Raw genomic sequence first — 22,848 nt, forward strand, 5'->3', positions numbered from 1 at the left:
TTGATCTTTAGTCATTGTATTAGTCCATTCTCACACTGCTATGAAGAAATACCCAAGACTGGGTAAGGAAAGAGATTTGATTGACTCACAGTTCCGGATTGCTGGGGAAGCCTCAAGAAACTTACAAACAAGGTGGAAGGCAAAGGAGAAGGAGGCACCTTCTTCACTGGACAGCAGGATGAAGTGAGTGCAAGCAGAAGAAATGCCAGACGCTTACAAAATCATCAGATCTCCTGAGACTCACTATCAGAACAGCATGGGGGAAACCGCCCCCATGATCTGATGACCTCCCCTGCTCCCACCCTTGATATGTGGGGATTATGGGATTACAATTCAGGATGAGATTTTGGGTGGAGACACAGCCAAACCAAATCAGTCATTTCCAGTAAAAGCAAATAAGTATTTGTTTTTTATATTGCTTTCTTTTATTCCTTTGTTATAGATACAAGAATGACATTAAAATGATAGTATACTTCAAATAGAAGAGCAGTTTACATTTTCAATGTCTGTTTCTCCAAAAGCAACAATTGCACCCAAAACAAAATGTTACATTTAGAAAAATAGATGTTAGTAATTTTTCCTGGACAAGTGATCGTTTATGATTTGAAATAAAATGTTAAATTCCAATCTGTCACATATTTGATAGGCAAGAGAAGCCCTAATTTGGTAGTTTGTACTTTATTAAAAGCCCCTAACATTGTAAATACAGATGCCAATTTTAATGTTAAGATATGAAAATCTTCATAATTAACCCAATATTCTCATTTATTCAATTTTTAAGTAACCGTAAATCCGTAAGTTAGATTAATTTAAGAGGCATTCTGGAACTTCCACTTCCAGCATGATGGAGTTGATGGGCTTTCCCCAATTCCTCTCAGTAAATATAAACAAAAGCCCTACACTTTACATATAAAATGAATATAACAATATTCTAAAAGGCAGAGAGAAGATGCAGAGCAGGCTACAGATCCTGGAAAACAACATAGTGGTAAATTCCCTGGGTTTTCTTTCTGCCTTCTACATCCCCAACTTGGAGTAAAAGAAGTTGGAAACTCTGGAACACCAATAGGCACAGGCAAAAAAATTTTAAAGTCTCAAGAGAAGCCTGCTGTCTAGCCAAGGAAGAAAAACACAGCCTGGAAAAACACCACAGAAAAAGCTGCAGCCCACAACTGGGGCTTAGACTGGGAGGGTTCTTGGCTCTGCCCAGGGAAGAATTCAAAGACAAGCTGGTGGTGTTTGACAGCAACTTTTATTGAAGTGACAGTGTACAGCAGCAGCAGCAGCGGTACTGTTCCTTGCAGAGCAGGGCTAGGCAGTCTGCCCAGAGTAGCAGCTCAGAGGCAGCTCTGCAGTCATATTTATACCCACTTATATGCAAATTAAGAGGTAGATTATATAGCAATTTCTTTAAAAAAGGGTGGTAACTTCCAGGTCATTGGGTCATTGCTGTGGAAAGGGGTGGTAACTTTCAGTGTTGCCATGGCAATGGTAAACTGGCATGGAACACTGGAGGATGTGTCTTATGGAAAGCCGCTTCCACCCTGTCCCTCTTTTAGCTAGTCCTCAATTTGGTCCAGTCTCTGAGCCCCACCTCCTACCTCAATATCTCAAGGATTCAGCTTTCTATTCCATCTCATTCCATGTGATTTGCAGGTCATGAATCATTGCCTGCACAATGATGTACTCTCCTTAAAAAGTCATAAAAATTATAATTTTATGAATTATTCAATCTTATGTAATTATTTTGTTCGGCTTGATCTTGATTTGCAGTTTCATGAACCCATTAGTTTTTTCATTAGAGTTTTAGAAATTTTTATTTAGTCAGTTGATCTCAATGGCTACAACAAGTCTCACCCAATTTCCCTGTGGTCTTTTGATTTGCTTAGTTTGTTGCCCTCAGGCTTGGCCTTTCGGTTCAAAACTATTGTACAAAATAAATTCATTATGCTCCTCTTGGTTTTGCTTTGTATTATTTCCTTTAAACTTTGGACCTAACTGTGTCATGACCCAATTCTATAGAAACAACACTCCTGATAGAATAATGCTGGCCCAGTGCTTCAAATGATAACCAATACTTATGGAACCAACAAAATTGAACTTAACAGTGGACTCTGGGAAGATTTAACCTGAGAGTCACTTTCTCCAGGTCAGGCTTGTTGCTCAAATGTGGCTGAAAGTGTTATGATACTGACTCCTAGTCGCCAATTACTTCTTCCCAGTGTGAGACCAGACCAACAATCCAGGACAAGTGCATCTCAGCACCAAGGGACAATTAAAACCAACCCACAGTAGAGTCGATCAGTGATGCTTTCAGAGAAATATGGAAGTTGTAAGATCCAAACTAGAGTAACTTGTGTCAAGCCTTGGCAAGCAGAGCAGGGCAGAACCATGAAGGCAGGGCTCTCACACATGATTTGCTGGATAATGGGAACTATCACAAGAAATTTTTCCAAACCACAGTTTACTACATGGACATCTTACACAAGGACAACTCGCAACACAAGGACAGCTAACCACTTATACAAGAACACTTGCCTGTCACACTGTCTGACAAACTCAACCCAAAACAAGGGACCCCTATAACCTCCCAGAATGGTTTAAGAGCAAAGTAAAGAACTAAAGCATTCCCTCTCACTGGCCCGTAACAAGAGTAACTCTCACCCTAATACTGTGCTTTACCAAAGGTTTCTGGACACCCCACCTTTTCTCCACAACCTGCATATGAGGAGCCTGGACTTCCACCCTTCCTGACAGTAACAGTGTCCCTCTACTTCTCAGCTGGAGGTGAGTCAGAGAAGATCTAGTGGAGAGTCAGCCTAGCAGTAACAAGGCTCCTCCCATTGTGGTGTCAGTGGAGGCCACATGAGGAGCAGAACTCATACTCCCACCCTTCAGGACCATGGAGCAGCCCACCATAGGTGTCAGTGATAGCTGACAGGGGAACCAAAACTTCTACTTCCACGAGTAGTAATAAGGTGATAATCCCACTTCCCCAATTATATTAGTACCAGATAAAGTAGAGCAAACAAAATTACCAGAGACTAAAAGAGGGACATTATATAATAATACAAAGATCACTCCATCAAGAAAACATGGCCCTCCAAAATGTGTTTGCATCAAAAAAACAGAGCTGCAAAATATTTGAAGCAAAAACTGATAGAACTGAAAGAAGAGTTAAACAAATCCACAATTACAATTGGAAGCTGCAACCCTCTTACTCAACAATTGATAGAACAACTAGAAAATCAGCAAGGATATAGAACTCAAGAATGCCATCAACCAACAGGATCTAATTGACATTTACTGAACACTTCACCCAGCAATGGAGAATACACTTTCTTTCCAAATACATATAGAACAAATACCAAAGTAGACCATATCCTGAATCACAAAACAAATCTCAACAATTTTTAAAGAATTGCAAGCATACTTCTCAGACCACAATGTTCTCAGACTACAATGGAATCAAACTGGAAATCAATAACAGAAAGATAACAAAACTCTCCAAACACTTAGAAACTAAACACACTTCTAAATAATCCATGGGTCAAAAAGAAAGTCTCAAGGGAAATCAAAAGTACATTGAACTGAATGAAAACACAAAAACAACATATCAAAATTTGTGGTACAGACCTAAGGCAGTGCTAAGAGAAATGCATAGCACTAAATACACCCATTAGAAAAGAAGAAAAGTTTTGCATCGATAATATAATCTCCCACCTCGAGAACCTAGAAAAAGAAGAAAATAAAACCAAAGCAAGTAGAAAGAAGGACATCATAAAGAGGAGAAATCAATGAAACTGAAACAGAAAAACAATACAGACTATCAGTAAAACAAAGAGCTGGCGATTTAAAATTACCAATAATATTGACAAGCTTCTAGAAAGTCAACCAAGAAAAAAAGAAAGAATACACAAATTAAACTATAGAAATGAAAAACAGATAGTGGTTGCCAGGAGTTGAGGAGTGGCAAGTGCAAAGGAAGGGGTTTGGCTATAAAGAACATCAGAAGGGATCCTTCTGGGAAGAAAATGTTCTGTATCTTGACTGTTATCAATGTTATTATCTTGGTTGTGATATTTTACTGTAGTTTTATAAGAGGTTATCATCTTACAAGTGATAAGGGGGAAACTGGGTAAAGGATACACGTTCTCTCTCATTAGTTCTTCCAACTGCATGTGAATTTACAACTATCACCAATAAAATCATTTTTTAAGAAAAGAAGCATTCTTCTCTAACTTAAAAAAACCACAAAATGTTACCTTATTCTAGTAAATGAGAATCTACCACAAGGTGATCATAAAAAAAGATATAGGGGGGGCACCCAAGATGGCTGAATAGGAACAGTTCCAGCCTCCAGTTCCCAATGTGAGGGACACAGAAGACGGGTGATTTCTGCATTTTCAACTGAGGTACCAGGTTCATCTCACTGGGGCGTGTCGGACAGTCAGTGCCGGTCAGCGAGTGCAGCCCGACCAGCGAGAGCTGAAGCAGGGCGAGGCATCGCCTCACCTGGGAAGTGCAAGAGGGAAGGGAATTCCTTTTCCTAGCTAAGGGAAACTGAGACACACAACACCTGGAAAATCGGGTAACTCCCACCCTAGCAAATGGCACACCAGGAGATTATATCCCACACCTGGCCCAGAGGGTCCCATGCCCACGCAGCCTCCCTCATTGCTACCACAGCAGTCAGAGATCTAACTGCAAGGTGGCAGCGAGGCTGGGGAAGGGGCACCCGCCATTGCTGAGGCTTAAGTAGGTAAACAAAGTCCCCAGGAAGCTAGAATTGGGTGGAGCCCACCACAGCTCAAGGAGGCCTGCCTGTCTCTATAGACTCCACCTCTGGGGACAGGGCATAGGTAAACAAAAAGCAACAGAAACCTCTGCAGATGTAACCATGTAGGGACATGGATGCAGCTGGAAACCATCATTCTCAGCAAACTATTGCAAGAACAGAAAACCAAACACCACATGTTCTCACTCATAGGTGGGAATTGAACAATGAGATCACTTGGACACAGGAAGGGAAACATCACACACCAGGGTCTATTGCTGGGGGTGGGGGGTGGGGGGAGGGATAGCATTAGGAGATATACCTAATGTAAATGACGAGTTGATGGGTGCAGCACACCAACATGGCACATGTATACATATGCAACAAACCTGCATGCTGTGCACATGTACCCTAGAACTTAAAGTATAATAATAATAATAAAAGGTATATTAAAACATTTTAGATATGATTATTTTATAATTTTACAAAAATATCTCTTTCCTAAAGTGAAATCTACTTAACGAATACAGTGGAAAGTTATTATAACATTTATATATTAAGTTTTACTTGAATTTGGAAAGGATTAAAAGGATATGTTTTTTAAAAATGAATTCCCTTCTAGGCTAGTGTGGTGGTTAATTTCATGTAGCAACTTGGGTGGGCCATGGGTGCCCAGATTCCATTTGTTTCTGGTGTGTCTGTGTGTCTGTTTTCATTCAAGATTAACATTTGAATCAGTAGACTCAGCAAAGCAGATTGCCCTCCCGCAGGGTAACTAGGCCTCTTCTAATTTGTTGAAGGTTTCAATTGAACAAAAGGCAGAGGAAGAAGGAATTTGCACCCTTATTTTCCCTTCCCGGCAACATTTCACCTCATCTTCTCTAGCCCTCAAAGTGAGATTTAGGCCATCAGTTCCCCTGGTTCTCCAACGTTCAGACTTGGACTGAATTATACCACTAGCTTTCCTGGATCTTCAGCTTGCTTACAGTAAGGGAGGAGACCACCCCTCATATTGTCTTATGCCCAATTTCTGCCTCCATAGAAAGAAGAAGTAAAAACTAAAAGGCAGAAATGAAATCCACAAGCAGACAGCCTGGCGCCACACCCTGGGCCTGGTAGTTAAAGATCCATCCCTGACCTAATCGGTTAGGTTATCTATAGATTACAGACATTGTATTGAAAAGCAATGTGAAAATCCCTATCCTGTTTTGTTCCGAATTACAGGTGCATGCAGCCCCCAGTCATGTACCCCTGCTTGCTCAATCAATAATGACCTTCTCACGTGTACCCCCTTAGAGTTGTGAGTTCTTAAAAGGGACAGGAATTGCTCGCTCGGGGGGCTCCACTCTTGAGACAGGAGTCTTGCCGATACCCCCGGCTGAATAAATCCCTTCCTTCTTTAACTTGGTGTCTGAGTTTTGTCTGCAGCTCGTCCAGCTACAACAGCAAATCCTAGTACTTCTCAGTCTCCATATTGTGTAAATCACTTCCTCACAGTAAATCTGTTTGTATATATATCCCATGGGGGTTCTGATCCCTGAAGAACTCTAATACAGCTAGCCCTTCTACTTTCCATAGCCTGAGAGAAAACTGAGCTGGTCATAAGAAGGAATTTTGCTTGGAATTCAGGGTTTCTCATATACTCCAATATGAATGGGCCAAGTAACAAATCAGATCAGTTTTATGATCTCTCTACTCCATGTTTTCCCACAGGCCTCAAAAAAGTTCACATGAACTTATAATTATTTTATTTTCCTTTTCTTAAACGCCAATGTCACTCTCACGAGTGTGATTCCCTTGAGGGTAGCTGAAGCTTTTATGTTCTAAAGGAGGTTTAACAATGAAAATATGTTTTTAATTATTTAGAATGTATTGTCTGTAATATTGCTTTAAAATAAGGGAATCTGTTATAATAAACAGTATAGTTTTCAAAAATATATTATTGAATCATCTATTTTTAAATTATGAACCATGAAACTATTTTTGTTTAGTCCTTTTTTAAGTCAACATAAAAAAAGAAAAACAGATAAGATATACAGCATAAATACATTATACAAACACACACAAGGAAGCATGCATACTCACACAGATACACACACACACAATATGAAAATGGCTTCTTAAGTTTTTAATCCTTTCACATAATGAACTCTAATTCAAACTAAATCTGGAGATCAGTTGATTTTGCACATTTGGCTACAAATTCTAAAAATTCCCATGACCCTGTTCATGCAAGAAGTAAATTGAAAATGATTTAAGAAAAACATGTACCTATCTGTGGTGTGGCTCACACATAGTTAAATGAAAACATTAAGAATGCAATCACATTGAGCTGTCATCCTTCAAAGCTATTGCTCATTCTTTTCTCTTATATTTTAATTAACTACATGTGAATTTATTACAGATATTTGTAGAGCTCCAATTACTACTTAGAAACAAAGCACAGTTAAATTTTTAAGAGTCATATAATGATTACAGAGACAAAGAACCGATTAGCAGATGCCAGGTGTTGCGGGGAAGGGAGAAGGAAGTAGTTGTGGCTATGAAAGGATTCCTGTGCTAGAACTATTCTATATCTTCACTGTGGTGGTGATCACATGCAACTCTACATGTGATAAAACTGTATAAACTAAATACACGTGCACACACATAAGTATGCATAAAACCAATGGAATCTGCATAACACAGAGGGATTATATCAATGTCAATTTCCTGATTGTAATATTGTACTATAGTAATGAAAGATGTTACCACTGAGACAAAATACATGAAAGGTATTTAGTATCTGTATTATTTCTTACATTGCAAATAAATCTATAATTCTCCCAAAACACAGATTTTTAAAAATTCATCTGCTAAAGTTTTTCAGGAATTGTTTAGTTTCATGACTACAACCATGAAAAACACCAACTAAATTTTAAGTTAATTATAAATTAAGTGCAATATAGTATTTGAGCTAAAGTAAGGTCAAATATGTTAAGACTACTTCATTAGCAAAAAGAAAATTGAGTGCAAAAGAAATCATGCATTAGGTAGTCCCTCACAACTTTTATAGGTTCCTGAAAATATGAGACATTTCCTTTATCCTCCTTTGATAAATATAGGGTATATTTCTTCATTTATTTAATGTTTATCTTTTTAAGCTTTAGTAAAGCTTTCTTTTTGTCATACAGGTTCAGCATAATTCTTCCGTTCATTTCTAGTTATTTTATTTTTGATCGCTATTACTAATAGGATATTCTTATTATGCTAAGTGGTAGTTTTTTAACACATAAGGAATCTATTTTATTTCCTATTTTTAATGTCATTCTTGGTGACATTACTGAACTTTTTTTAGTTTTAATAGTTTCTAGTGAATTCTAGTGACTTTCTTATAAAAGTATTTTGCTAACATCTGCAAATAACAGAATCAACAGAATAAAGCCAAAATTGCTCATAAGGTATTTATTTTAACATAAAGTTAAAATTGATTTTTCATGTTTTGCAATGATAAGCAAGACTGATCTACTTCTGTGATATTTTGCCTTTCTTTCTCCCCTCAAGATATGGCAGACTTGCACAGTTACTCCTGGATTTTCTATTTAGCTTTTCTTATTTTATCCAGCTTATTCTAATGATGTTCCCCTCCTATTAGACCATAGATTCCCACCTTTGTAGCTGGGCGTGGTGGCACATGCCTGTAATCCCAGCTACTCAGGAGGCCGAGGCAGGAGAATTGCTTTAACCCAGGAGGTGGAGGTTGCAGTGAGCCAAGATTGTGCCATTGCACTCCAGCCTGGGCTAGAGGGAAAGACTCCATCTCAAAAAAAAAAAGATTCCTGTCTTTGAACAGTACTTCTCTCTTAACAAGTACTTGTGTTTTTATGACCAGCTTTATTGTAACAAACAGACCTGGAATTTTTCAAATAAATAAATCCATGTCTTTTCAACACCATTTCTTGCAAATGAACTAGATTGCCTCCAAGAGAAAAAACATCTAGCTATACCCCAGTTACAAATTTTGGCACAGGAATTTTCTCTCTCTTCTTTCTTTATACACATGCCTAGTTACTTGGCTTCCAGGACTATAGCAAAAAAGACTAATTTTACAATGTATGTAAAATGGATCCTTAATGCATTTCAAGAGATAAATAATGAAATCTAGGAAGGACATTTTGGCAGCTTTAACAAATTTCCTGAAACTAATATGAGATTCATCCATCACTACTGAATTATAAACCCCTTGTAAAAAAAAAAAAAAAAAGTACCAAAGATCAAGAGACTCTTGTTAGACCTAAAACTAAACTATTTTTTTCTTCATCCCTTCTTTCTTTTCCAGTCTTCATTGAGAGGTACATTGCATTAGTCAGGGTACTCTAGAGGGACAGAACTAATGGAATAGATATATATACATAAAGGGGAGTTTATTAAGTATTAACTCACCAATCACGAGATTCCACAATGGGCCATCTGCAGGCTGAAGATCAAGGAAAGCCAGTCTGAGTTCCAAAACTGAAGAACTTGGAGTCCAGTGTTCAAGGGCAGGAAGCATCCAGCATGGGAGAAAGATGTAGACTGGGAGGCTAGGCCAGTCTCTCTTTTCACATTTTCTCTGCCTGTTTATATTCTAACGATGCTCGCAGCTGATTAAATTGTGACTGCCCAGCTTAAGGGTGGGTCTGCTTTTCCCAGCCCACTGACTCAAATGTTAATCTCCTTGGGCAACAGCCTTACAGACACACACAGGATCAATACTTTGTATCCTTCAATCCAATCAAGTTGACCCTCAGTATCAACCATCACATACAGAACAGCAGATAGCTTGAAAAAGTAGTTCACCTAATTTCAACATTTTAACCCTGAGCTCAGAAAAATCATAGTAAGCTTTATCATGGCTAAGCCATAGTAGGGCAAGTCAAAGTATGTGGCTTCTATTTCTGCCAAAATTTAAATAACTGATGATAATTAAGTTCGTAACGGTGAACAAAGTTGGCCATTGGTATTATTGGTTCAATAACACGATAGATTCAAATATTTCCTACAAAGCACTTCCAGATAAATAATACAATAAATAACCATTGATTTTAAATGTTTTATATTTTCATGAGCTTTGGATTGGTCTTCCACACAAAGGTTTAACACCATCATTTTTAACACGTCTTAGCACACTCCATTTCAGGTTGAACTAAATTAGTCATTTTCTCAAATTCTTTGAAAATGTTCTCCCACGCAGACTATTTTTCAAGGCAAAGGCTTCAGTAAACCAAACTCAGCACTGACTCCTCAAATAAACAACTGATTAATATCAGTAACATTTGTTAACTCATCCAGAGCCAAGGAAAACCCCTTAAAATCATTTGCTTTGTTTTTTAATTGATTATTGGTGTTGCTACAACATCCTCAACTCTATTCTTTTCAAAAGGTAAGTAGTTTTAAACCAGTTATTTTCTCTAGACACATTTCATGCCTGCTACAATCAAATATGATTTAACCCATTTATTAGTTCACCATTGGTAAATGACTTTCCTTGCTTAGCTAACAAATGACAACCTTACTTTGAACTTTACTTTTATTGCAGCCTCATTTTTTAAAAGAAGTTATGTGATGAGATATCCCATCTTAAATGTTCTAATTTTTTCTGACTGAATGCTGTGCTATCAGCTGGGAATATTGTAATGATTGCTTAATCTGGGAATGTCAACATATACTGTATTCTATTAGCACAGCTGTGGTGTCACTGAATAATAAATACGATGCTTTTCCATTTTATTTGATAGCAAAAAAAATCCACGTACACTGTGTCTTTAGAAGCAGAATATTTAGTCCATTTTTCTCTTCTTATATTGACATGATGGGTTATCCCTGGTAGTGAAAGAAGTACAGTGAAAATGTAGAGCAATACATGTAGCACTTGAAATGTGTCAAGTTATGACTGAGTCACTGCAATTCAGAGTGCACCAAACAGCCATGTGAAGCGGTGCTCTGTCTAAACTACTCAACTCTGTTATGTAGCATAAAAGCACCATAGACAATAAGTAAGTGAATGAATGTGGCTGTGTTCAAATAAAATTTTATTAACACTGAAATTTTAATTTTATTTAATTTTCACATCTACAAAATATTATCCTTTTAAAATACAATAAAATCCCCTTTTAAATGTTTTAAATCTTAGAATAGTTTTAGATTTACAGAAAAAAATTAAGTTATATGATAGTACAGAGTTCCCATAAACACTCAGTTTCCCCTTATTTAAATCTTATATTAGTAGGCATATTTGTCATAATTAATCAATCAATATTGATATATTGTTATTCACTAAGTTGGTACTTTATTCAGATTTTCTTACTTTTTACCTAATGTCCTTTTTCTGTTCTGGGGTCTCATCAAGACACCACATCATGTTTACTTGTCATGTCTCCTTAGGTTCTTCTTGGTTATGATAGTTTCTCAGGCTTTCCTCGTTTTTAATTATCTTAATAGTTTTGAGGAACACTAGTCAGAAATTTTGTATAACACCCCACAGTTTGGTTTTTTCTATGGTTTTCTCATTACGGAACTGGGCCAATATATTTTGAAAAGGAAGACCACAGAAGTAAAGTGCCACTCACCTATCAAGAGTGCAAGCTATCAACATGACTTTACTCTTAATGTTAACCTTGGCCCTTCTTCTGATTTTTATTCAATGACTTAAAAATGTGAAAATCATTCTTAGCTCATGAGGCATAGACAAACAGATGATGGAATGAATATGGATAACAGACCCTAGTTTGCCCATTTTTGTTCTAGTGAATAAAAATTTTGGAATAAAGTTTGAGAACTGAGGATATATCAACCCAAAATTACCTATTCTAATAGATATTCTAATAGAAAAAAACTGAAAAAAAAATTCACTATCCTCATTAGCTGACAAAGGACTCAAAAGATAATCAGAAAAAGAAATAGTGCATGGGTTATTGCTTTTACTGAACTTGGGGGAATACTATGAGGAATGTAACCATGTAGGATATATTATATCTATACATGGACAAGACTGAATACAAAAATATCACTAACTACTATTGTCACCATATATATTAAGAAAATGGGCTATGGAGTGAATGTTACCTCCACTTTTAGTTGTTTTTTGACAGAGCAGGAGCACCGTCATCTTGGACAAACACCACCACTTTAAGTTCTAGCTCCCTTTCTAACCTCACGCATTTCAAGGAAATCACTTCTCTTCTAACGACAAGCAACCAGAAAGAGCCTACAGTAAAACAAAGATAAGACAGCTTGGGCACAGAAGGAGGGGGAAAGTCTCTTGAGTAACCACCAAACTTCACACTCATACAATGAGCCCCAGTAAAACAGTGGACCCTAATCAGCATATTCCTTTCCCATTAGGTGCACTAAGATGGGGAAGCTAAAAGCAGACTTGGGGGATACGCCTGCAGTTGGAGGAAGATGTATGGGAACAAACACAAAAACTATCCCTCCCAAATAAGCAAGACAAAGAGGCACAGAAGCAGTCCAAACCTGTGATAAGCTCTCCCACCCTGAACCCTTAAATACTTTTAGTCTGTCAGAGAGCATGCTCCTGACCAAAAACTTGCCAGAAGCCCCTCCCAGGTTTATGCTCCAAAATAAACCTGTCTTCGAGTGTTGAGCCACTTTTTGTGTTTCTTTCTTCCTTCTTCAACCCTTACAGCTTTTAGTTGTGACATTGTTCAAGGTGGCTAATTAGGTAATACAGATAAACAAATGGTTTTCAGCAACACATAGAAAACTTCAAGAATGTAAAAATAATGCATGTTCCATTTAGTCAATATTTTATATTCCATATGTTAAAAATGTTCAAAAATATAAAAATAATGGTTAATGAAGGAATAATTAAGTATAGCTCTTACACTATTGAAATCATAACAGAGCTCAAATTCCATTTTGAAGTAACTAACTTTATAGTTCCTCAGCACTGAATCTTTTTTACACTTACATTCCTTAAAGTCTAATTTTTCTTTCTGTACATCAGTGACACTTGATAGTGTCAAATGCTGTCTCTGCTAAGGCTGGCTCTTGGAGTTTCTGTAATCATGACTTCTATGTAGCTGTGTCTGAAATTGCTAGAGTGGTATCACATGGGTAGAACATACTATGATAACAACACTCCAAGATGAAAGGAGGACCACTCTCTCAAGATTCAAGTGGTGGCTCTTTGTCATTTGTAATACAATTTAATGAGTTCAAATTGCTAGTCTTCTACATTGTTTATAAACATTCTCTCTCTCTCTCTCTCTGTGTGTATATGTGTGTGTGTATGTGTGTGTGTGTGTGTTTGTGTGTGTGGTGGTCACTTTTTAAACAAATAAGGATGAAATAACTACATCTGTGTTTATATTTTATATGAGCAAAAAAAATTATGGAGAAAGAGGTGGAAGATACACAGTATTATCTGAGTGGGATGGAGAGGAGATGGGCCTGTAGTGAGAGAGAAAGAGAATGAGTACATAAGACAGGAAAATAGTCATAGGAAAATGGAAAAAAGTGGATTGTATAATGTCAAGTGAAAATATATATATAAAATTTCATTTATGACATAATTGAAAGTATGTATTAATTGAGCAGGCACATAGACAAAGACTCAATAGAAATGTGGGTAGTTTTTGCTTTTGATCCCTGTTATATGTATATAGTAAAAACATTATTTTTAAAGCTACCACTGTTGATAACCTGAAAAAGTCTGAATCTCTGGCATGATGGAACTTGATGCCTTATACTCTTGACATATGACAAAATGAGACCCAGAATTTTGCCACTTATCTGTGGCCACCCAGCTAATTTAGAGTAAAACATGGACTACAGCCAGGTATCCTATCTTCCAGTACAATGTCCTTACACAGCACTACCTCTGCCTTTCAAGGCTATTCTATGGCAGCTCTACTCAGTGATGGAGTTCTTTTCATGAGGAAATGAAATCAGCCAATGATTATCACTCTAGAAATAGTGTTGACCTGTTTTGGACATGAGAAATCATCAAGAAGATCGTTTCCTGCCAGCAATCGCAATGAGGATCTGAGATTACAGAAAATCAGGCTGAAGGCCAAATTATATATCTACACATAATAGCAACAATGGTCAATGTTCTATTCATTTCTAACTAGTGTCACTCCCTCTAGGCAATACATCTGTCATGCAGCACAGCTGTGTGATCCTGGGAGATAATAACAACTGGGAAAAGTAAAATGGTAATATCCATCAGCAAGAAGGAAACAAATTTTGAGCAAAAGCAATGAGGAAGGTAGATATTAATCAAGTACTTATATTAATAAATGTAATGTTATAACAGCTATCAGTGTTATGAAGAAAATGTCCAATTGCTATCAGAAAAATGTGGGTTCTGAAGGAGAAGCCATAAGAAATAAAAGGAAGAGAAAATAGCCTCGCAAAATTCTCACACACATAACACACCCCATTTAAAAGCCTTCAAGTGTTCCCACTAATGCTTAGAAATATTCTTAATCTAATAATCATTACATTAAAAAGAACTTGACTGATCTTCTAATAAAAGAAGAGGAAAGAGCTGACATATTTTGTTATCAGGTACCTTACAGCTTTTTGTTTGTATATTTTTAAATTCAAGACTCACATTCTATGAGTAGATGTCACTATAATGCTTATTCTATGAGTAAGTCCTATTTTACAGTGGAGCCAATGGAGACACCAAGAGATGAAATTAACTACCTAAAGTCACATGGCTGTTTAAAAACTTAATTAATAACCCAGAGAAAAGTCAAAAACAAAACAGAGGGGAAAGAAAGGACAAGATGGGTTCTAGCAGATGACAAAACCAACTGAAGTTCAAGACAGGAAAATAAGTGAGATGCATGAATGCTGGTTGAAAAAGTGTTTGTGGCAATAAACACAGTATAGAGATAATCAACAGTCAAGTTTCCATTTGATTCTGCCAGAGATAGTCCCTAGTTTCCACTTTGGAGAAGCTGCCTGTATTCTAGGACTTGGCATGATCTCAGCTCACTGCAACCTCTGCCTCCAGGGTTCAAGCGATCCTCCCACCTCAGCCTCCCAAGTAGCTGGGATTACAGGCATAAGCCACCACGCCCAGCTAATTTTTGTATTTTTAGTAGAGATGGTGTTTCACTACATTGGCCAGGCTGGTCTTGAACTGTGCCATTGAGCCCAGCTGTCCTCATTCTTAACTCCACCAGCAATAGTTTTGACAGTTCTGTTTATTATTACCACAATTTCCAATTAACACATGCCTTGAGATGCAGAGTGCAGACCTACTTGATTTGTTGATTTATCCCCTTTTATCTCTATACCCCACTCCTACTTCTCTACCTCCCATATACAAGCATTTATGTGAGACACACACACACACACACACAATCTTTTATCTGAATATGTTCATAAAACATATATTACTGTTTATATGCATGTATTTTAATGTATGTAAATGATATCATACCATATATCCTATTGTTTCTGTGTCACATGCATATTCATGTGCCTGCAGCATATTCAGTATTAAAGCCTGAGACTAGTTCGGACTCTCCTTCTGTTAGGTCAAAAGGGGCCCGATTGGTCTCTGCTAATGTGGAGGTAAATCATATTATGGCTAGAGGTCATGATGGTAGGAGAAGTCAGAGGTGTTCTTGTGTTGTAATGAGTGAGTGAAGGTTGAATGAGCCGCTTATTAGCAGAATTGATAATAAAATAATGGCGAGAGTTACTTCATATGAGATTGTCTGGGCTACTGCTCGTAGTGCTCCGATTAGTGCATAATTTGAGTTTGATGCTTATCCTGATCATAAGATAGAGTGGACGGCTAGGCTAGATGTGGCTAGAATAAATAAAAGTCCTAGGTTAAGGTTAATTAGGGAATTGGGTATGGGGAGAGGTACTCATAAGAGAAGGGCAATGGTAAAGGCTAGGGCTGGTGCAATAACATAAAGAGTAGTAGTGGAAGTTGAAGGTTTTAATGGTTCTTTGGTGAAGAGTTTTATTGCGTCGGCAAAGGGTTGTAATAGCCCACAAGGTCCTACAATGTTGGGTCCTTTACGTAGTTGTATGTAGCCTAGTAGTTTTCATTCGGTAAGTGTAAGAAATGCTATAGCAACAATAGCGGGTAAAGTGACAAGTAGAATGTTTGTTGTGAACATGGTGTTAAGAAGAGGAGTTGAACCTCTGATTGTAAAGTCTTAAATTTTATGCAATTGCCGGGCTCTGCCATCTTAACAAGCCCTGTTCTTGGGCTGTATATGTAGTTTTTTGTTAAATTGAGACTAGGTCATTTATGGAAGGAAGGCACTTTATGAAGTAGGCCTTATTTCTCTTGTCCTTTCGTACAGGGAGAAATGTAAAATAGATAGAAACCGACCTGGATTACTCCGGTCTGAACTCAGATCACGTAGGACTTTAATCGTTGAACAAACGAACCCTTGATAGCTGCTGCACCATTAGGATGTCCTGATCCAACATCGAGGTCGTAAACCCTATTGTCGATATGAACTCTGGAATAGGATTGCGCTGTTATCCCTGGGGTAACTTATTCCGTTGATCAAATTATTGGGTCAATTGTAGATATTAATTCGCTTTAACTTGTTCAGTCTTGGCATAGCCTATTCGGAGGCTTAGTTATGCTCCGAGGTCACCCCAACCAAAATTTTAAATGCAGGGTCAGGATATGTTAAACCCATAGGTTTATGTTGTTGTGATTGCATTAGTAGATTGAAGCTCCGCAGGGTCTTCTCGTCTTATTATTTTATGCCCGCCTCTTCACGGGCAGGTCAATTTCACTGGTTGGAAGTAAGAGACAGTTAAACCCTCGTGTTGCCATTCATGCAAGTCCCTATTTAAAGAACAAGTGATTATGCTACCTTTGCACGGTCAGGGTACCGCGGCCGTTGAACATGTGTCACTGGGCAGGCAGTGCCTCTAATATTAGTAATGCTAGAGGTGATGTTTTTGGTAAACAGGCGGGGCTATATTTGCCGAGTTCCTTTTACTTCTTTTAACCTTTCCCGGATAGCACGCCTGTGTTGGGTTAACAGTATTAGTAATACTGGCTTGTTTATAATTATTAGTATTAGGCTGTTAAGTATCGGTGAGGTTTTCGATCCGATTTAGGCTTATGCGTAGGAGAATTTATTCATGTTACTAATACTAGCATTATTACTTCTATAGTGTAATAGATTAATCCAATGTGATGTTAGGAGTTCAGTTAAGTGTTTGGAATTTCTTTGAGTGTTTAATGTTGAGCTTGAACGCTTTCTTAATTGATGGCTGCTTTTAGGCCAACTATGGGGGCTGGAATTTTTACTCTCTATATAAGGTTTTTTCCTAGTGTCTAAGGAGCTGTCCCTCCTTAGACTAACAATTAAGCTTACAGGGGGATTGGTGGTTCTGCGGGTAGGCTTAAGGTTGAACTAAGATTCTATCTTGGATAACCAGCTATCGCCAGGCTCGGTAGGTGTATCACCTCTACCCAAAAATCTTCCCACTATTTTGCCACATAGACGGGTGCGCTCTTTTAGCTGTTTTTGGGTAGCTCGTCTGGTTTCGGGGTATTTGGCTTTAGTTCTCTTTGCGAAATAATTTCTAGCTGGCTCATTATGCAGAAGGTATAGGGGTAAGTCCTTGCTATTTTATGCTTAATTTTTTTTTTCATCTTTCCCTTGCGGTACTGTATCTATAGCGCCAGAGTAAATTTTCTATCACCTATACTTTTATATTTGTGAATGGTTTAATATATATATTTATTTGGTAATAGTATTGATTGGTTTTTGGGCTAGTGTTGGCTCAAGGTAATCAAATGATGTTGATATCTTCCGGGTGTAAGCAGGATGCTTTGTATTGAGCTATACCTTGATTTATCCAAGTGCACCTTCCAGTACACTTACCATGTTACGACTTATCTCCTCTATATAAATACAGGGGTGTTTAGTTAAGCTAATCCTTAATTATATTTGAGGAGAGCGACGGGCGGTGTGTGCGTGCTTCATGGCCTAGTTCAACTAAGCACTCTATTCTTAGTTTACTACTAAATCCTCCTTGGACTCTTAAGTTTCATAAGAGTTATCGTGGGTTTTCTGTAATAGAAAATGTAGCCCATTTTTTCCCAGCTCATAGGCTACACCTTGACCTAACGTTTTTGTGTGGGCATTTGTGCTTACTTTATATCTCTTGTTGAGGTTTGCTGAAGATGGCGGTATATAGGCTGAGCGAGAGATGGTAGGGTGGATCGGGGTTTATCGATTATAGAACAGGCTCCTCTAGGGGGTATGGAGCACCGCCAAGTCCTTTGAGTTTTAAGCTGTTGCTTGTAGTGTTCTGGCGAGTAGTTTTGTTGTTTTAACTATTGAAGTTTAGGGCTAAGCATAGTGGGGTCTCTAATCCCAGTTTGAATCTTAGCTATTGTGTTTTCAGAAATTTTAAAGCCACTTTCGTAGTTTATTTTACATTGGCTAGGGTTTTACAGTTTAGAAAGAGTTTAGCTTTATTTAGTTGGATTAATCTAAAACACTCTTTACGCCGATGTCTATTAGCTCGGGTCAATCGTATGGCCGCGGTGGCTGGCACGAAATTGACCAACCCTATATTAGCATAGCTTAGTTAAACTTTCGTTTATAGCTAAATACTAGTCACTGCTTTTTCCCGTGGGGGTGTGGCTAAGCAAAGTGTCTTGAGCTGCATTAAGCGTGCTTGATACTTACTCCTTTTAATCATGGTGATTTGTAGGGTGTCTTCACTGGGGCGAGGATACTTGCATGTGTAATCTTGCTAGAAGTTAATAGAAAGGCCGGGACCAAACCTATTTGTTTATGGGGTTTTATGAACCCATCTAGGCATTTTCAGTGTCTTGCTTTGGATAAGTTAAGCTACATAAACGGAGTGCTATATATTGTGAATATTATCTTTTGGGGTTGTGGGAAGAAGGGTGGGGGTGTTGAGGGGGTGGTAAGTGAACTAATTTTTTATTAGTTGAGAAAGTGATAGCTTAGGTGTGTAAACCTAAAAGATAAAAAGTGAGACTTCGGCTAGGCAGCAAGCTTTTGTTTTTGGGGTTTGGCAAAGGCAATTTATGTGGGAGTGGTCGGAGTTGGGGGAGGGGGGGTTTGTGTATAGTTTGTTGTGGCTTAGATTGGCATGTGGTTTGAATCGGTGTGGTGTGTGACTAACTATCTGTATGTCCTACAAGCATGAATTAAATAACACCTTGCTAAGGTTCGTGTGGAGCTAGAATATTGAACGTAGGTGCGATTAATAATGGCATGGACTAGGAATCAAAGACAGGCGCTGCGGGACTGATTGTGGCGAGACCGGCATTCTGCAATGGGGTCGCGTGCAGACCAGAGATAAAAGATACCAAATGCATGGAGAGCTCCCGTGACTGGTTAATAGGGTGATAGACCCGTGATCCATCGAGATGTCTTATTTAAGGGGAATGTGTGGGCGATCTTGATAATATGGCCCTGAGGTAAGAACCAGATGTCCATTAGATGTCATTTATAGCTACCCCCACGAGTTATGGGCCCGGTGCGAGGAGAGTAGCACTCTTGTGCGGGATATTGATTTCACGGAGGATGGTAGACAAGGGACACCCAACTGACAAGATATATTCGTGTTGGCAAGATTGGGTTGGGTATGCTCGACTGTAATGTGCTATGTACGATCAATAATTGAATGTACTATGTACGATAATGAAGACATTAGGTTGGTTGATATTCCAATGGGTGGAACCAGTACTTTGAGACTTTAAATGTTATGTATTACAGTTGGTTGTTTAAGAGAATATCCTTGCTTGTAAGCATGTTGGCGAGAAGTGCTAGTAAATATGTAAATTTATGTTCTATGGACGGTTAAGCATTTATAGTACTATATAATATTCATGTGGACAAGCAGTAATGCACGAATTACATAGGGACATATAAAATTAGATTGTACTAAGTTATTTTGAGGGCTATACCCCCTAGAATACAGAAAGTAGTTTAAATAGAATGCCAGTTTTGGGTATTGGTGGTGGAGTTAAGTACTTTCTTTCTGAGTTGCCTCAGGGAAGAGTGTCCGTTTCCAGTTTACAAGACTGGTGTATTGATTTATACTACGGAGGCAGGTTCATTTGAGGAGACTATTTTCGATTAGGGAGGCTAGTGGCATTAGGATTAAGATTGTAGTAAAATATAGTATGGATGCTACTTGTCCAATTATAATAAAGGGTTGGTTTACCGGTTGGCTTCCGATTCAGGTGAGGGTTAATAGGGTTGTAACTAGAAGTCATAGTAGGAATTGGCTAAGTGGGCAGAATGCTATGCTTTGTTGTTTAGATTTATGGAGTATGGGCATAATTGCTAAGATAAGAATGGATAGAAGGAGGGCCAGTACACCTCCTAACTTATTAGGGACGGATCGCAGGATTGCGTACGCAAATAGGAAGTATCACTCTGGTTTGATATGAGGTGGGGTGTTTAGTGGGTTAGCCGGAGTGTAGTTGTCTGGATCACTTAAAAGGTCGGGTGAAAATAATACTAGGATTATTAGGATAAGGAGGAGGAAGATCAGGCCTAGAATGTCTTTGATCGTATAGTAGGGGTGGAAAGGAATTTTGTCGGAATTGGAGGGGATTCCGCAGGGGTTGTTTGATCCTGTCTCGTGTAGGAAAAGTAGGTGAAGAGTTGTTAGGGTTGCAATAATGAAGGGCAGGGTAAAGTGGAGGGTAAAAAATCGTGTGAGGGTTGGATTATCAATAGAATAACCACCTCAGACCCACTGAACGAGATTTGTTCCGATGTATGGGATTGCAGATAATAAATTTGTGATAACTGTGGCGCCTCAAAATGATATTTGCCCTCATGGAAGTACATAACCCATGAAGGCTGTTGCTATGGTTATGAGTAATAGTGCAATGCCAATATTTCATGTTTCAATGAGGAGGAATGAGCCGTAGTATAGGCCTCGGCCTACGTGTAGGAAAAGGCAGATAAAGAATATGGAGGCGCCATTGGCGTGGAGATAGCGGATGATTCAGCCGTAATTTACATCTCGGGTAATATGTGCGATTGAGGAGAAGGCAGAGGAAGTGTCTGGTGAGTAGTGTATTGCTAGGAATAGGCCGGTAATAATCTGTAAGGTTAAGCAAGTTGCTAGGAGAGAGCCAAAATTTCATCATGTAGAAATGTTTGATGGGGTGGGTAGGTCAATGAGGGAATGATTAATTATTTTTATAACTGGATTGGATTTACGTAGGGGGGTCATTGGTGTTTTTATAGTTGAAGTACAACGATGGTTTTTCATATCATTAGTCATGGTTGAAGTCCATGTAAGAACGATGTCATATATTTTATTTTTGTTAAGTGTATTATTGGTTATGGGGTTTGTGGGATTTTCTTCTAAGCCTTCTCCTATTTATGGGGGCTTGGCATTGATTGTTAGTGGTGTAGTTGGTTGTGTAATTATTTTAAACTATGGAGGTACTTACATGGGCTTAATAATATTTCTGATTTATTTGGGAGGTATAATGGTTGTTTTTGGTTATACTGCTGCGATGGCTATTGAGGAATATCCTGAGGCATGGGTTTCAGGGTTTGAAGTGTTGAGTAGTTTATTAGTTGGATTGGCAATGGAGGTGGGGTTGATTTTATGAGTTTTAGATTATGGTGAGTTAGTGGTGGTGGTTAATTTAAATAATATAGGAAGTTGGGTGATTTTTGAGGGAGAGGGGCCAGGGTTAATTCGTGAAGATTCTATTGGTGCAGGCGCTTTATATGATTATGGTCGTTGGTTAGTAGTGGTTGTTGGTTGGACGTTATTTGTTGGTGTTTATGTTGTTATTGAAATTACTCGAGGTAATAGATTATACTGTTAATAGTGTAACTAGGATGAGGGAAATAAGGAAGGAGAGGAAATAAAGTTTGATCATGCCTTTTTGGGTGGTTATAGTAATGGAGGTAGTAGCGTGGATATGTGAGATTGTTTTGGGTATTGATTTTTCTAGTCAGATTGAGTCTAGTAAGATAAAGGCTAGGTTTTGACTTATAATTAGATTTTGGTAGGGGATTATTCGGTGAATTGTAATGGGGAAATATCCTAACATATTAGAAAATTTGAATATATGTGATGGGGTGTATATTTTGAGGTTGTTGGTTATAAGGGTTAAGTCTAGAGCTATTAGGAAACCCAGGATGGTTACGCATAGAGCCAGGAGTTTTAGGTAATGGGGTATGGTTAGTTGGGGTGGTGTGGTGGGGAAAATATTATTAGTGATGAGAAATCCTGCGAGTAGGCTGCCTAGTGTTAAACGTTTTATTGGGTTTAGTAAAGCTGGGTTATTTTCATTAATGTGGGTTGAGGTTGAAAAGCGGGGTTGTCCTGTTAGTGCTAGGATAATAGTTCGGGTGCTGTAGGCGCTTGTTAGGGAGGTGGCGATAAGAGTAGTAGATAGGGCTCAGGCATTAGTATATGACGTGTTTGCGGTTTCGATAATAAGATCTTTGGAGTAGAAGCCTGTGAGAAAAGGTATACCTGTAAGTGCTAGGTTACCAATGGTTAGAGAAGTTGAAGTGATGGGTATTATTTTAAACAATCCACCTATTTTTCGAATATCTTGTTCGTTATTTAAATTGTGAATAATAGAGCCAGAGCAAATGAATAATAGGGCTTTGAAGAAGGCATGAGTGCAGATATGTAGGAATGCTAGGTGTGGTTGGTTAATGCCAATGGTAACTATTATTAATCCTAATTGACTTGAGGTGGAGAAGGCTGCAATTTTTTTGATATCGTTTTGTGTTAGGGTGCAGATTGCTATAAATAGGGTGGTAGTAGCCCCTAGACATAATGTAAGACTTTGAATCAATATACTATTTTCTATTAAGGGGTGAAAGCGAATAAGTAAAAACACCCCTGCTACCACCATAGTGCTAGAATGGAGTAAGGCTGAAACTGGGGTTGGACCCTCTATGGCGGAGGGTAATCAAGGGTGGAGGCCAAGTTGGGCTGATTTTCCTGTTGCTGCTAGGAGAAGTCCTATTAGTGGTAAAAGATTTGGGTTAGAATCTAGGATAAATATTTGTTGGAGGTCTCATGAGTTACAATGAAGAAGA

At 38.3% G+C, this 22,848-nt stretch overlaps 1 protein-coding gene and 2 long non-coding RNA genes across 8 annotated transcripts in view; 2 read left to right on the plus strand and 1 right to left on the minus strand.

The window, feature by feature from the left end:
* PTH2R (parathyroid hormone 2 receptor) overlaps positions 1–22,848 on the minus strand; it is a 145,438-nt gene that overhangs the window by 66,584 nt on the left and 56,006 nt on the right. The window contains exon 2 of one of the 5 annotated variants that reach the window (XM_033230469.1): positions 9,200–9,276. The exons of 3 other annotated variants lie outside the window; for them this stretch is intronic. The gene's annotated coding sequence lies outside the window, so the exon portion shown is untranslated. Of the gene's footprint in view, positions 1–9,199; positions 9,277–10,551; positions 10,619–22,848 lie in introns of all 5 variants that reach the window. One more of the 5 variants, XM_033230468.1, reaches the window with a different exon arrangement.
* Positions 839–22,652, plus strand: LOC117094590. Its single transcript, XR_004441596.1, has 3 exons — positions 839–849; positions 6,074–6,081; positions 21,701–22,652. It is a non-coding gene; the product is annotated as an uncharacterized LOC117094590 (long non-coding RNA).
* Positions 13,038–21,353, plus strand: LOC117094589. 2 transcript variants are annotated; one of them, XR_004441595.1, is made up of 3 exons: positions 13,038–13,047; positions 16,018–16,428; positions 21,340–21,353. It is a non-coding gene; the product is annotated as an uncharacterized LOC117094589 (long non-coding RNA). The 2 variants fall into 2 exon arrangements; XR_004441594.1 differs by lacking the exon at positions 21,340–21,353 and having other exon boundaries at positions 16,018–16,604.

The sequence above is a fragment of the Trachypithecus francoisi genome, unplaced genomic scaffold (assembly GCF_009764315.1).
Source record: "Trachypithecus francoisi isolate TF-2019V2 unplaced genomic scaffold, Tfra_2.0 Lachesis_group13, whole genome shotgun sequence".
Lineage (NCBI taxonomy): Eukaryota > Metazoa > Chordata > Mammalia > Primates > Cercopithecidae > Trachypithecus > Trachypithecus francoisi.